The 14,601-nt window shown below is 35.5% G+C and overlaps 1 long non-coding RNA gene across 1 annotated transcript; it reads right to left on the bottom strand.

The window, feature by feature from the left end:
* Positions 1 to 9,910: 9,910 nt before the first annotated feature.
* Positions 9,911 to 12,052, bottom strand: LOC132915714 (uncharacterized). The gene is made up of 3 exons (XR_009659942.1): positions 11,912 to 12,052; positions 10,735 to 10,802; positions 9,911 to 10,350 (listed from the first exon to the last, which is right to left on the bottom strand). It is a non-coding gene; the product is annotated as an uncharacterized LOC132915714 (long non-coding RNA).
* Positions 12,053 to 14,601: the final 2,549 nt, after the last annotated feature.

Below are 14,601 nucleotides of genomic sequence, written 5' to 3'. Positions count from 1 at the left end.
TCGGTTAGGAGTCTGGTATACAAGAAAGTGCTGAGACGCGAACAAGTGTGTATCGATGAATATATGAGAAATCGTCCATAAAATAAATATATTATTATTTTAATATTAATCCTCAGTATAAATTTAGTGTTCCTATAACATTATTTCGGCTTCGAAGACCCACAATTTCCAACAACTACGAACGTAGGCGCTGATGCTATTCAGTCCTGTATTAACAAAGGTGTTCGTTAACCAAAGCGAACCGACACCGATTCCTGGAATGATTACTCAAATATCGCGCCAGCTTGCTTCGAGTCAGCAGGTGACTAGTTATCGTGCACAATGCAGGAACACGACTTGTTGACCAGGAAATGTCGCAGTCGTAATGTGAAATATTAGCTACTTGTTCACATTACATTATGGTAAGCACTGTGATATTTTCCCTTCATTCCTCATTTGTTTATTTTCGTTCTCATTACTTTTTGTGGTAGTTCCGCTTGATTTATAGATAGATGAGAGTTTCACGATAGGAATATATTATTCCGTTTGCAAATATTCATGGTATATTTCTAATGTTCTGATGATTTTGCATGTTTGAGGTAAAATCGGTGACAAACTTGTATTTCATAACTGACTTTAATGCGTTAGCTATCAGAATCGTTGGCAAAAAAAATTACAACGATAAGAAACATACATAGACCAGAGTCAAAAGCTTTGTAAGAATATTTGACACGCAGTGATTTCCGTGTTTATATTGAGTTCTATCTGTGATCGTTCACATTAGAAATATAGGATATTTCAGGATATTTTAGGATATTTCAGAAACTTCAGAAGCTACTTCGTTTGTTTCAATAATACAAATACATATGTATATGGAAATTTGAATATCAATTTAGAATTTTTCTTGTAATTTCATAAAAATTCGTGTATACGCGTGCAATTAGTGACGATGAATATTATATCAAAGACTAACTATGTAATATAAATTATAGTTAAAACAATTGAATTCCCTTTTTTTTTTAAACCGAAACGATACAACGTACAGGTTCGAAACTTTCAACTCGAAACTCCGGAAACGTAATTGCATTGTACCATTATAATCAATCGAAAGTTAAGCTATTTGAATCCTCAGCAGTACGATTCTGTTCGTTCTCGTCGAATGCGAATTTGGAAATTACGAAGCGATCGTGATTACAGACAAATCGATCGTAATCTGACGGCGAACTTTTGTATTCGCCGCATAAATCTGGCTTATCTACCAAGCCGCGGTAACCTAAACTATTCGTCTCGTGGCCCGGAAGCATCGGCAAACTTGTTGTTGTTATTAGGCTCTCGACTCATCATGTACCTTCATGTACATCTACTTTCGAAATAGTTATTTCCGTATCGTTAAACAGCGCCCTCTCTTTATTTTGTAATCAGCTTCCCGGAGTCCCTATTTTCTTGAACGTCCACGATCTCAATTTTCTCACCACGATCCGAAATATTGCAACTTTACGTACGGGATTTGTAATTCTTTGAAATCAAAATAATCCATAGTGCCAGCTATTGGGCCCTCCTTCGTGTCCCTTACCTTTTAATAGCATAGATATACTTTTAGTATGTTTGAAAACTTATAAAGAGGAAGATCGATATCGAAACACTGTTTTTGTTTTCTATTAAAAATTTTCCTTTTTGGCATTTACCTTTGTTCCCTCGTAACTTCAATTTCTCAATTATCTTCAAAACTGGCTGAACAAATACGAAGCAGAAAATGAAGCGAATCATTATATAGCAGCTCCTGAAGCTAGGGAGGCCAGGGAAGCAATCGAGTCCAATTGCACGTTCACCGTCTCCGTTACCATAGAGATCAAAGCTCGAGATGTTCCGCGCGCTCGCGGCAAAATGAACGTTACGATGCTCAAACTTCTGTTGCTTTCATCAACTAGAAAGGGTATCAGACAGGGAGAGAGGGAAAAAGGGAGGGGTTGAAACGGTGTCGTAACGAACCGAGCGTGTTGTTAATCGCCCGCACGTTTTTTCTTACCCAATTTCGAAGGGACTAAAAGAATCTACGCGATTGTACCGCTCTTTAAGTTCCACAAACCGCGAACACAGGACAAAATAGTATTACAATGACTGTAGCAGGGTCGGATCAGGAGAACGTGAACAGGAGCGGTTGTAACGGCCTCTTTAACCATTTCCACTTCCTCGTGCAAATTTCAGTGAAATTGTCGTGCACTCGAGGCTCTTCCCTTAGAGATGGGCGATCCTATTCAGGGACCACTCGAAGAATACTCGAATGCCCATTATACGAGTACGTCCGTCTCTTCAGGATGCTTCACCTCGCCGATCCACACCACCTACACTCCTTTGCAACCTGGTAAATATCCGAGTAAAATTACTCACTCCAAGTATCGTGTTAACAGAGGATGTAAGACTTAATCAGATTTCAGATGAATTTCATTCTACGTAGTTCTGATGCAAAACGAAAATTCGTATGTATTTGCTAAATTCGTGCATGTCGTTCTTTATGATAGTTGATTTTGTTCGATTAGAGAGTCGATATTAAAAATTAATTAATTGGAACTTGATATTTCTAATCTTTCTTTTTACAGCCAAATTGTTCGAGATTCGCCGAATTTAAAGAGACAACACACAATGAACCACATATGTTAACCATCATGTGTTATAGAATAAATTTATAAAAAATCTACTATTCTATGAATAAGGCTAGCCTACTGTGTTGTTAGATAAATAATCTTATCGATGACTTATTTCATCTCATTTAAAAAACTCCTGAAACAATGCACGTCTAAACTTCATGGACGCGATGTATGACTCTTTACAGTTTTTAATTAAATTTGTCAAATAGTTTTGTTTTGAATAATAGAATTAACGACTATATAGTACATCTACTTTTATTTTCAGTGTTAAATTAATTAATCCCACCTTTTTCATCTTTTTCGAAATAATAAAGCAAAATCTCTAGGTATTCATCGAGTATTCCATCAATTTCATTAACTTCTTCTGGAATTTTTAAAGACTCGGTGCGATAGTAATACACGTAACCAGCAATTTAAAGCAGTTCACTATGCATTATGCGATTAGATTTACAATTTCCGATTTCCGATTTCAAAACGCTTATGCTTAATGAAAGAGTGGAGCAGAAAGCAGTCATTTACAGTTCCCTACCATGCACTCGCGTTTCCTTCAAATTGGAATCGTATTACAGACAATGATTAAAGTAAAGATACGATTCAAAGGGAAACCAGCAATGCGGCCATTGGCACTGATAACATTACAGAATGCATTGTCCATTAAAGCTTTATGTATAAAAAAAATTTTCAATTCTAATGAAATTCATTTTACGTATTGCATATTTTATGAATGGAATAATTTAACGTAGATTTTAAAGAATTCTGTTCTAGTGCGAATTCTGATGGCGAGTTTAGAAAATAACCGCAGAATTGAATAAATAAAAAAATATAGTCCTAGAATCGACAATATCATTTAAAATTTTACCTAATAAATTAGTATAAAATAATCAGATTACCCACTACTAAATCTATCAACATTCTATTCCTCAGAAGTTCTTCCAGAAAAATTTAAGTACGAGTATCGTATCTTTTTGAAACCTATCACATCATTCCGCGTCTCACCGCTAACAGAATCTCCAGTACCGCTATTCGCCAATTTTCACTAGGCCTGTTATTGTCATAACTTGAAAGGGTATAAATGCCAGAAAGAATATTTCCACGTCCTGTAACCGGAGGCTCTTCATTTTCCAGCATTGTTGAATTTCGCGCTCTATACTTAGAGAGACTATACGTGCGCGAACCCACTACGATTAATCATTCTGTTTTTCGATGCTACCTCCCCCGACCTCGAGCTACCTCGTTCTTTTTTTTTTTCGTTGTCGGCTAATCTTCACGGAGGAGTCGAGGATGATTGTTCGCTCACGATACAAACAACAAGCGCGCCAAAGCCGAACGAGCCAGCGGATTCGTTAGGCAAGCATTTAACGAAAAACCACGCGGCGCTTCCTCGAGCTGTCTCCACCACTTCTCGTTTGATTAGTTTTTGTTTTAACCGGTTACGTTCATCCCTTACTCCGACGATACATACGTACGCTTGTCTTTTAACTTTTACTATCTGTTATATACGTCGGCCAAAAAAAAGAACTACTACTAGTACTACAAATACTGAAAGCGAGCATAGTGACAAAGTAGTAACAAGAATGACTTCCCATGCTCTGGATGATCCGGAGGATGGGGAGTCATGGGTAGTTGCCCTCTTCTATGGCACTTTGGCGGGCCTCTTCGGCTCGTAGCCTCTTCTTTCTTCGGGCGCAATGCCCGCTGAAACTTACATCTAAGCTCGAGACTTTCCAAATCGTAAACCAAAAAAATAAAGTACAGAGGTGAAATAGAAACATAAATCGCAGAAGCTGATCCAAGTACATATGGATGAACAACGATCATATAACAATTGTCACACGCTCAAAAAGGCAATACGTTCAGAAACAGTAATCAGGTAGACGAAACATCCTGCATACCACTGCCATCGAAACAATAACCAGACAGTAACGGAATAGCCGCCTCTGATACACACCCGACGATAACCCATCCAAAGGGACTAAAACCTCGATATAAAAACCCTCCTAAATTAGCGCTCGACACATTATTCTATTGCAACACGTAGAACCGTCACTCTGTTGGATTTATATACTAAATTCCATTATCATATACGAAGTTCAATTTCTTCACTTTATTCGTGAAACGTTCGAACTGCGACGCGAGGAGATTGTCACGAATCAATTTTCCTTTTTACCATGTGGCACGCCAGATGTGACGGTCCTTGCGAGATTCCCCGTAGTCCGGACGCCAAGACCTATCTATTGTTCTATTAACTCGCAACAGGCCTAGGAAGACGACATAAACCGAATCTGTTCAGTTTCAGTTTCCTTCACGTAAACATTTTCGGTTTATGTTTGTTGCACGCTCTTACCTAATACGGAGAAAGCGGGTGTCTGGCAAGATAAGAGTTTTCCCATGAACAAGGATGCCCACGAGCCATATCTAGCTCTCCTTGTCTTTACTACCTAATTCATTTACCAATGGGCATCGCGGATCATTACCCTCACTTTTCCACCAAAAAGTGTGGACAACGAATCCGCGTTCTGAATTCCAAAGGGAACACCCACACCGAGTTTTCCTCAGTAAGAGCAGTAGAGCAGTCAGATAGTCTTGAACGGTCACGTCTAGAGCTCGGAAGTGTATTGTAAACAAAAGAGAAAAATAAAAGTTTCTTTTCTCCTTAAATTCATTATTATTTTACGTGACAAGATCACCGGCGATCTATCGGTTTCGTGATTTCTTATGTCTCCGACGTGACACGATCGCTGTCCGTTCGCATGTGTATACTCGAGCAATATTAACGTCCGTTTCGAGAACCACTCGCGGTCACGAACGCGAAATTAAAAAAATCAACGGGCAAAGCCAGAGACGATTACATGTTCCGTTGGTGCCAGTTTTACAGTCGATTATTCGAATAAAATTCCCTAAAACAGGTTGGTCGCTCGAAAACGCGTCTACCCGACCAGAGATCCACCTCCACGGATCTCACACATAACACTAGAGAGAACGTCTCCGGACGCCTCCGATACCCAAGCTTAACACGCAACATGCACACTCTAATTTACGTACCATTTTCCTGAAATCGACTGACGAAGGCTAGTGACCATTGCGCAAAACGTGATAAAACACGTCTAAAGAAATTATATCGTTAAAATAAATATAAGTAAACTTACAATTATAATTGTAATTTACAGCAATATTAACAGCGTGGTTACACTTAATCGTGTAGCTGATATTACCACTGTTACGCCCCGAGGTTTACTATAGGCCGTGTTCCTAATTGTTGCTCGTGGTACTACAGTGTCGCAGACGGATCGTCTTACATGATCGACGAAATATATACAACGTCGATTCGCCTTCGGTCCGTTATTTTATCTACGCAAAGAAGTTAGCATACGTGATCATAGGCGCGAACGGTGACGTGACCCGAGCGTGGTGGGGGTCGTCTCCCAGAGAAGACAAAGGAAAAAATATCGAAGGGCAATATGTATCATTTGAGGATTTAAAGGGAATGCATCGAGAGGTTCAAACGAATAAAATTCAGGTCGCTTAGTCAAACGAATACATCGAGAAATATCATAAAGTCGGGTCGAATTACCGTAACAAACTAATTGTATCATCGTTAAATCATTTGTGACGTGTTCATTACAATTTTAAATATTGTTAAATATATAAGCTTATATTAAACCTGTTAATTCAGTGTTAAAATCATTTCAACTACCTGTGTTATCCTAATCGACTAACAGGAGAACGACTAATTCGCGGCGTCGATTATCAGAATCGTAGCGAGAATTTACGCCTCTCGCTGACGCGTTTTCCTCGCGATTGTCACGAATCTATACCCATGATATGTAGGTTTAAGAAACGCAACGACATATCTACAGTGCTGGACAAAAGTATTGGCACAGCAAGATTGTTATGATACAAATGCTTATAACTATTAAACAAATTGATTTAAACAAAAAACTTTTTGACGTATTTATTTATTATCTATCCTAGTTTATTACATAACAAGAGCAACAATATAAATAAAATAATACGCAAAATAATAACAAAAATATATTTTTTGAACATTTTATGGGTGGACAAAAGTATTGGCACAGTAGAATATTTACGCTTATAACTAATTACATAATAAACTTCTAATATTTTGTTGGCAGTCCTTTTCTTTTAAGGACTTCCTTTAATCTTCTTAATTATAACACTCGATCAGTGAAACTGGAGACTTCAGTTATTAAACAACAAAAAACCAAGAAAGAGTAATAATGTCTAGAAAAACGAAAGAAACCACAATTGAAGAAAGAAAAATAATATTAAATTTATATAAGATGAATAAATCTTACAACGAAATTGCACAAATCATAAACAGAAGTCGTTTTACTGTGCGTTCAGTCATAAAACGCTTTAAAAGTGAAGAAAATCTAGAGAATCAAATTAGGAGTGGTCGCCCTTCTAAGGTAACAATTCGAGAAAAAAGGAAAATCGTAAATATTGTAAAGAAGGATCCAAAAACTAATTCGACTGAAATTGCTTCGATGTTAAAAGCTGAGTGTGAAAAAGAAGTAAGTACCAAAACTGTACGTAGGGTATTGAAGGATGCCGGTTATTCTGCCCGTGCAGCACGAAGAAAGCCCTACATCAGTAAAATAAACCAAAAGAAAAGAGTGGAATTCGCGAAAGAGTTTGTTACGAAAGATACTGATTTTTGGGAAAAGATCATGTTTTCAGATGAAAGTAAGTTTAATATTTTTAAATCTGACGGCAGAATATTAGTATGGCGAAAACCCAACACAGAGATGGACGAACTGAATCTGCAAGCCACCATGAAACATGGGGGTGGTGGTTTAATGGTGTGGGGATGTATGGCATCATCGGGTGTAGGAGAACTTATATTCATTGATGAGATAATGGATAAATATGTATATTTAAATATACTCAAGCAAAATCATTTGAAAAGTACTCAAAAATTAAACCTCCCCAGGGATTTCTATTTTCAGCAGGATCGAGATCCTAAACATATGGCGTATATTGTTCGTCAGTGGATAATATATAATACTGCCCACACATTAAACACACCACCTCAAAGTCCCGATATGAATCCCATTGAGCACGTGTGGAACGAATTGGAAAAAAGAATTAGGAAACATAATATCACAAGCAAGTCTGAACTGAAGAAAGTTCTTCTGCAGGAATGGAGCAATATTGTACCTGAATTCACTAAAAAATTAGTCCACTCGATGCCCAGAAGATTAAAGGAAGTCCTTAAAAGAAAAGGACTGCCAACAAAATATTAGAAGTTTATTATGTAATTAGTTATAAGCGTAAATATTCTACTGTGCCAATAGTTTTGTCCACCCATAAAATGTTCAAAAAATATATTTTTGTTATTATTTTGCGTATTATTTTATTTATATTGTTGCTCTTGTTATGTAATAAACTAGAATAGATAATAAATAAATACGTCAAAAAGTTTTTTGTTTAAATCAATTTGTTTAGTAGTTATAAGCATTTCTATCATAACAATCATGCTGTGCCAATACTTTTGTCCAGCACTGTATAAACGGATCTATTTACGGATGAGAAATCAAAGCGCGTGAACAGCTTCATCTAACCGCGCGAAAACGGACAAGCATGTCAACTTGCTACTCGCTGAAAATCAAAAGATTCCGTTGCACAATCATTCTCCCGTTTTGAATACAAATTAGCACTTACCGCTGTACAAAGTATATTTTCGACCGGTAAATAATATCAGGGAGCTAAATGACAGTGTTCAAGCTTATTGCTCTGGTTGTTTCCGTACTAGTACTACACCATGCTATCGAGTATTCAGTTCAAGTAAAATTAGCATACACACGAATCTGTAAGATTAGGGATCTTGCCCTGTTTAGTTGTAATATAGCATATGTAAGAACCTATGTATTTAATCTGTTACGTCGAGTAACACTCTCCTCCACCGGATCACATACCGCGGGCAGGCTGGCAACCAGAAGTCCGTACATTGTCGCGGCGCGCCTTCAATGTCGTGTTTCTAACCGTCGCCAGCGGTCCGCCGGCGTCGTATATCAATACAATGTATCGACGAGCGTATGGTTGCCGCCTGGCCGCGAGTTCCAGAGACTTCGATTGAGATCTGTTTAATTTTACGAAGAAATCGGCCTACGTATTCATTGGCGCGTGCGGTGGCGTGATCCTAGGGTGGTGGAGGTTGTCTCTCCTAAAGACAAAAGAATCGGTCCAAGACAGTCTCTTCTCCATCAAACATTCTAACTCATCAGTCGCATTCGAACATTCTAACTCATCAGTCGCATTCGAACAGTCACGCCTAGAGCTCGGAAGTGTATTGTAAACAAAAGGAAAAAATAAAAGTTTCTTTTCTCCTTAAATTTATTTTTATTTTACGTGACACGATCGTGTTTCTCCGCCAAAGGTCGTAACAACTACGAATTGCGATTGTATTGATACATAAGTTGAATTAATATATATCCCCACATTTTTAGTATCTTCAGTTGTAGCGAATGAGAAAAACGACGCAATTCCACAGCCTAACCACACACACACAATATGGAAAATACGTCGTGCACGATACACTAGCACATCGACAGCTGCTAAGACATTTTTGCATTATTCTGGTCATCGTGCCCAATGTCCTTTTCTCATACAAGTAGCACCTGGGCACGTGAATGAGATCCTGACAATGGGCACGGAAATGGTTAAATCTGAAAATCCTAATCTAAAAACATGATTAGTTTGTCTGATTTGTATTTAACGGACTAACGTTCTTTGATTTTACATTTTATTACTTCGTTTCGGATTATAATAATTCTGCTTTATTAATGTAATAAATTACTGAAATTTTAATATTATCAAAAAAGACGTAGACGAAGACGCATTAATTGAAAAAAGACGAAGATTCGATGAAAATGCAGAAACAATGTTCAAAATTATTGCTTGATTAAAAAATCTGCTTGCCGCAAAGTTTTTCCTTGCACTTAAAATTTTACACATTCTTGTACGGAAAAAAATAGATTTTAATTCATATTTTAAATTCTACTTATGTTTATAATATCTGAAGTCAAATAAGAGAATGTGACTTAATATTGTGACAAAATGTATGTATCGTATATTGCATGAATCGTCATTATCATTGAGTGAAAATTGCATCTTTTATTGCAACGAAATCGGAGGGCATCCGACTTCTCTGCTATAAAATGCTCAAACGAAATCGCTTCCATAGCTCTTATCTATACTAAAATTCATTGCTTAAGATTAAGTATATTTATGTCATACAAGTATATTCCTCTAGATATTTGCCTTTCGCAAATATTTATACCAATTACTATTATACATATTTGTAAGTACCACGAATATATTCTCAAATTTATATGTTTAAACTAATTATAAAAAAACTAATTATTATAATCGCGATGTGCAAGAAGACCTATCCTGAACTAATAAATGAAGATATGAAAAAAAAAAATGTTACTACTCACGAGTATAAAAAATACTCGCGGTCACTATGCTCGAAAAAAATTCTACATAATACAACCAGTCACCCGTGCCGATTCGGACCTTTCATCCTACGACATGACTGAGTAACCGGAGGAACAAAAATGCATGCGACTCACCATTAGAAGCGGACAAACGGAAAACGTTGCCATCGATACTGCACTATCTCAGCAAATATCATTAGAAAGACTAACATCAGGCAGGAACCGTTGAAAATCCAATGGTGGAAATGGAGGTTGTGAAAAATCTGTTACAAAACAAAACACGATAAGTGATCGCTGATTATTTGGAAAGTTGGAGATTATGAAAAATGGAAATTTATTACATTCGTAACTTTAGTAATAATAAAGATTGAACTTCTAATAAACATCCAGAAATGTAAAAACCGAAACTCTAATATAAAAGTTTAAAATCTAGAAATCAAGAATCTAACGATTTTTTAAATATATTAGTCTTTTTTTTTATAATTTGGTATTAAGGCTTTAACACTTTTTTTAATTTAGTACAAGAATAATCTTAGAAAACCCTAACCTATGAAATTTTCAATCAAATTGTATTTCTTAATCAATAGTAGTCAAAGCAAAATATACAGAATACACATAATTCAAGTATGATATGTAAAGTTACTTACATTCTTGTCTTTTGAGCCACCGTTGGAGCATTCCCAAAGAAGACAAAGAAGTCCAAGCTGTGATATGTCTATAACAAAACATGAAATATCATTAATATCGTTAATACGCAATAACGAACATGGGACTTTAGCAATGATAAAGACTAAACTCTAATAAATATATAAATTGAAACTCTAACGTAAAAGTATGAGAACAGAACATTGAGAATTCAATAATTTTTTATGCGTATCAGACAGTTTTATTGTACTTAAATGTTAAAACGTTCAGACTTTATTTCAACTAGAAAGGACATTTACAGCTTTCTAAATTATCAACCATTTTTATTGTATAATTAACAATAATTCAAACAAAATATAATAAATAACACAAATTGAAATACAATATGTAAAACTACTTACATTCTTGAGCTCCTGCAGAAGCTTTGTCCTGTTGAGAGATGCACTGACTCTAATACCGAAAAAGAATGTTCAAAAGAATATAAAATAAGACCACATTACCGCGACCGCTAAAATTATAATTGGCGAACGATAACTCTAATGTGGCGTACAAAATTGTTTGATAAAATTTTATTACTTTCGCGTGTGATTATTTACTTGAATTTAATCAAAACGACCGTAATTTGAAAATATCAAAAATACTGAAAATACTTTGGCGAAGCAAACACTGACTCTACAAACCGCATTGCACGCGGTCACAAATATTCCCTAAATATAAAATTGTTTATGGGTGTAGAAAAGAAGCGGAATATTGTTTCAATGTTTTCCTTCTTTTCACTATTGAACGTTTATTTAGAAAATAATATTACTTTTCCGTTACGTATGAAAAATATTAGTTTAAAATTATAAGGTATTTCTCGATATCGAACAAATGTTTACGAATACCGTGAATGCAATGCGATCATTTGCAAGAATTATATTGTGAATGTTCGTTGCTAGAATATAAAATATCCACTCCACTAATACACTATAGTCGCGTGTTATAAATAGTTGAAAATATTTGCAAGAATTCAAAAGTTCCCAACCAAATATACTTAAATAATATTAGACAAACGCATGCGAAATTTTGCTTTGAGAATTTAAACGATAGTAAAAAATACAGTAATGAATAATGCGAGAAGTATACTAATGAAAATAATAAAGAACCGACGCCACCAATAGGTGATAATATGTTACAAACCTGACGCAACGCGATCCATGTTATCGATACGAAATGAGACGACTAAATGACTCCTTGTACCTTAGTTTCGCCAAGCAACTTCCAAAGTGGTGGTAGAAGGGGAGGGGACACATGAGCCGGTGGCACAAGCAGCTACGCAGTTAACGACTACTAGACAAAAAAATGTATACATCAACAAAAACATTCATCTTCTACGCAGCGCTTACACGAATCTTTCTCTACGTCGATATTTACACACATCGTACAATAATTCGTAGCCCTTGTCACGGACGAAATCCTACTAAACAAAGCGATAAGAGAGCGAAATTCCAAGCGCCTTAGCATGAGTGACCATCGTATTACATCCAGTCACTCTATCCGTTCTCAGAAATATGCGATCGAAGCCTTTTCCCATTCCCACTAATAAAAGAATTTAAATACTTCCCCTAAAATGATCCTAGTCAGTCTTGAACAGTTACGCTTAGAGCTTGGAAGTGTATCGAAAACAAGAAAAAAAAATAAGTTTCTTTTTTTCTAAAATTTCTTTTTATTTACGTGACACCCTACGGGCAGCATTCAATACCACAGACACATTTGTCTAATTTGAAACGAGAGAAAGAAACCCACCTGGTAAACTCGCGGACGTGATAATCGCAGTATACGTCTCTGAATACCATGGTCTTCTCTACGACTTGTACGAGGTAAGCTGCTACCTATGTATCGTTTGAATTGACGATCACTGTGCGTGTCACGTAAATAAAAAGAAATTTTAGAAAAAAAGAAACTTTTTTTTTTCTTGTTTTCGATACACTTCCGAGCTCTAGGCGTAACTGTTCAAAACTGACTGGGATCATTTTAGGAGTATTTAAATTCTTTTATTAGTGGGAGTGGGAAATGGCTTCGATCGCATATTTCTGAGAACGGATAGAGTGACTGGATGTAATACGATGGTTACTCATCCTAAGGCGCTTGGAATTTCGCTATCTTATCACTTTGTTTAGTAGGATTTCATCTGTGACATGCGTCTCGTTGCTTAGACTAACCCCCTTTCGTTAGCGTAAGAAGATTTTCTCTCGTGCAGAATTATTTTGATCGATTTTTAATTGTCTATATAACTAAAAAAATTATAACTATATAAAAGACGAAAGCGCAATTTTTTATGTTTGATCTTCATCTTATTTCGGCTTCAAGATATTTATTAAAAAATCCCTTCTTGTCAAAGTACAATTACCCAATTATAATCCTATAGGGTGCTCATCGGTTTTACATTACACTGGCACATGCAACACTTTGCAAATGAGCCTTTCTCATAATGACTGCTTTTAAACTACACCATCGTGGTGACTTCCTAGCATTTGCCGTAATTGTTGGCTTTGGATTGGATATCATAACGGTTCCACCATCCAGCTGCCTTTAAATTGAATTGTTTTATGCAATTGTTCTAAATTTAAATGTATATTTAATACGTCATATTTTACATGAGTTATATATGTATTCTACATTTTGCATCTACCATATTTTTATTATATATATTTACACAGTGAATTTTTAATTATATTTCATAGTATGTATAACAATATATTTTAATGTTTTGAATCCTATTGATGTTTGCATTGCTTTTGTTAAACTGTACTATTTTTGTACTATGTACTATTTATGTACTATTTTTCTTCTAAAGACTTCATTTATATTAATGATTATATTCAACTTTTCATTGTAATTAATGAGATCAAATTATGAGAATGCAGCGAAACTTACGCAGGATGTGTTAATAGTCTCATTGTAATTTCTAATGGAGTACTTTTGCGCGAATGCTCAATGATATCCCGGAATTTCGAGATTCCTAGCAGTTGAGCAATTTTGTTGGAAGGGAAACTTTAAGATGGCGTATCAGGTAAAATTTCATAACAGTTTCCATTGGGACGGAATATTGCAAACGAACATCGTACGAAACAGGTTGCGTTGGAAATCGTGCACAGGATTAGTATGGATAAATCCAATGGGAATTTCTTTAGTTTTTGTGTCACTTCGTAAGTACAGTTATTGTTATCGTTGTGAAAACTGTATATGGCGGAAACAAAATAGTTCGATACGAGTTTTTTCGATATTTGAATTTAAGCGTTTTTAATAAATACGTTTTCATTCTTGTCGGAATTGGAAATCGCGATTTGCTTTAATAAAAGGAGCATTAAACGTAGTTTTGCATACGTAAAATACTTAGCTCTTTAAAGATTTTCGTATGTTTCTTTATTATGTCAAATGTGAAATTTTATAGTTGATTTATTACTGAACTTGTTACTACTGTGCAGGAATATTTATTGATACTGATAATAATTTGTTACTACTAGCTCGTCAGATTTTATTACTAATATTAGTTCAATTATGCAAAAGATAATTTTTTCAGCAATGTTACATCATTATGTACAGTATATGTTTTGACAATTAAAATACAAATATATTTTAATTATTCGCTCACTTAAATAAAGTTGCAAATATGCAAAGAAAATCTGACGAGAAAACTTCCCGATTTATCTAATATTTACTTCTTACAGTACTATAATGACAACATTTTAGTAACAAGTTAGTAATATTATTGACTGATCAATTATTGCAGAGAGAGTTCAGATCATAGAAATCTCTATGCAAAAATATAATAAACGATCGGATATTTCAGAAACCATCAAATTTATTTCTTATATTCTGGTCTTGAC

Source organism: Bombus pascuorum, unplaced genomic scaffold (genome assembly GCF_905332965.1).
Source record: "Bombus pascuorum unplaced genomic scaffold, iyBomPasc1.1, whole genome shotgun sequence".
Classification (NCBI taxonomy): domain Eukaryota; kingdom Metazoa; phylum Arthropoda; class Insecta; order Hymenoptera; family Apidae; genus Bombus; species Bombus pascuorum.
This window is presented reverse-complemented; position numbering and strand designations above follow the sequence as displayed.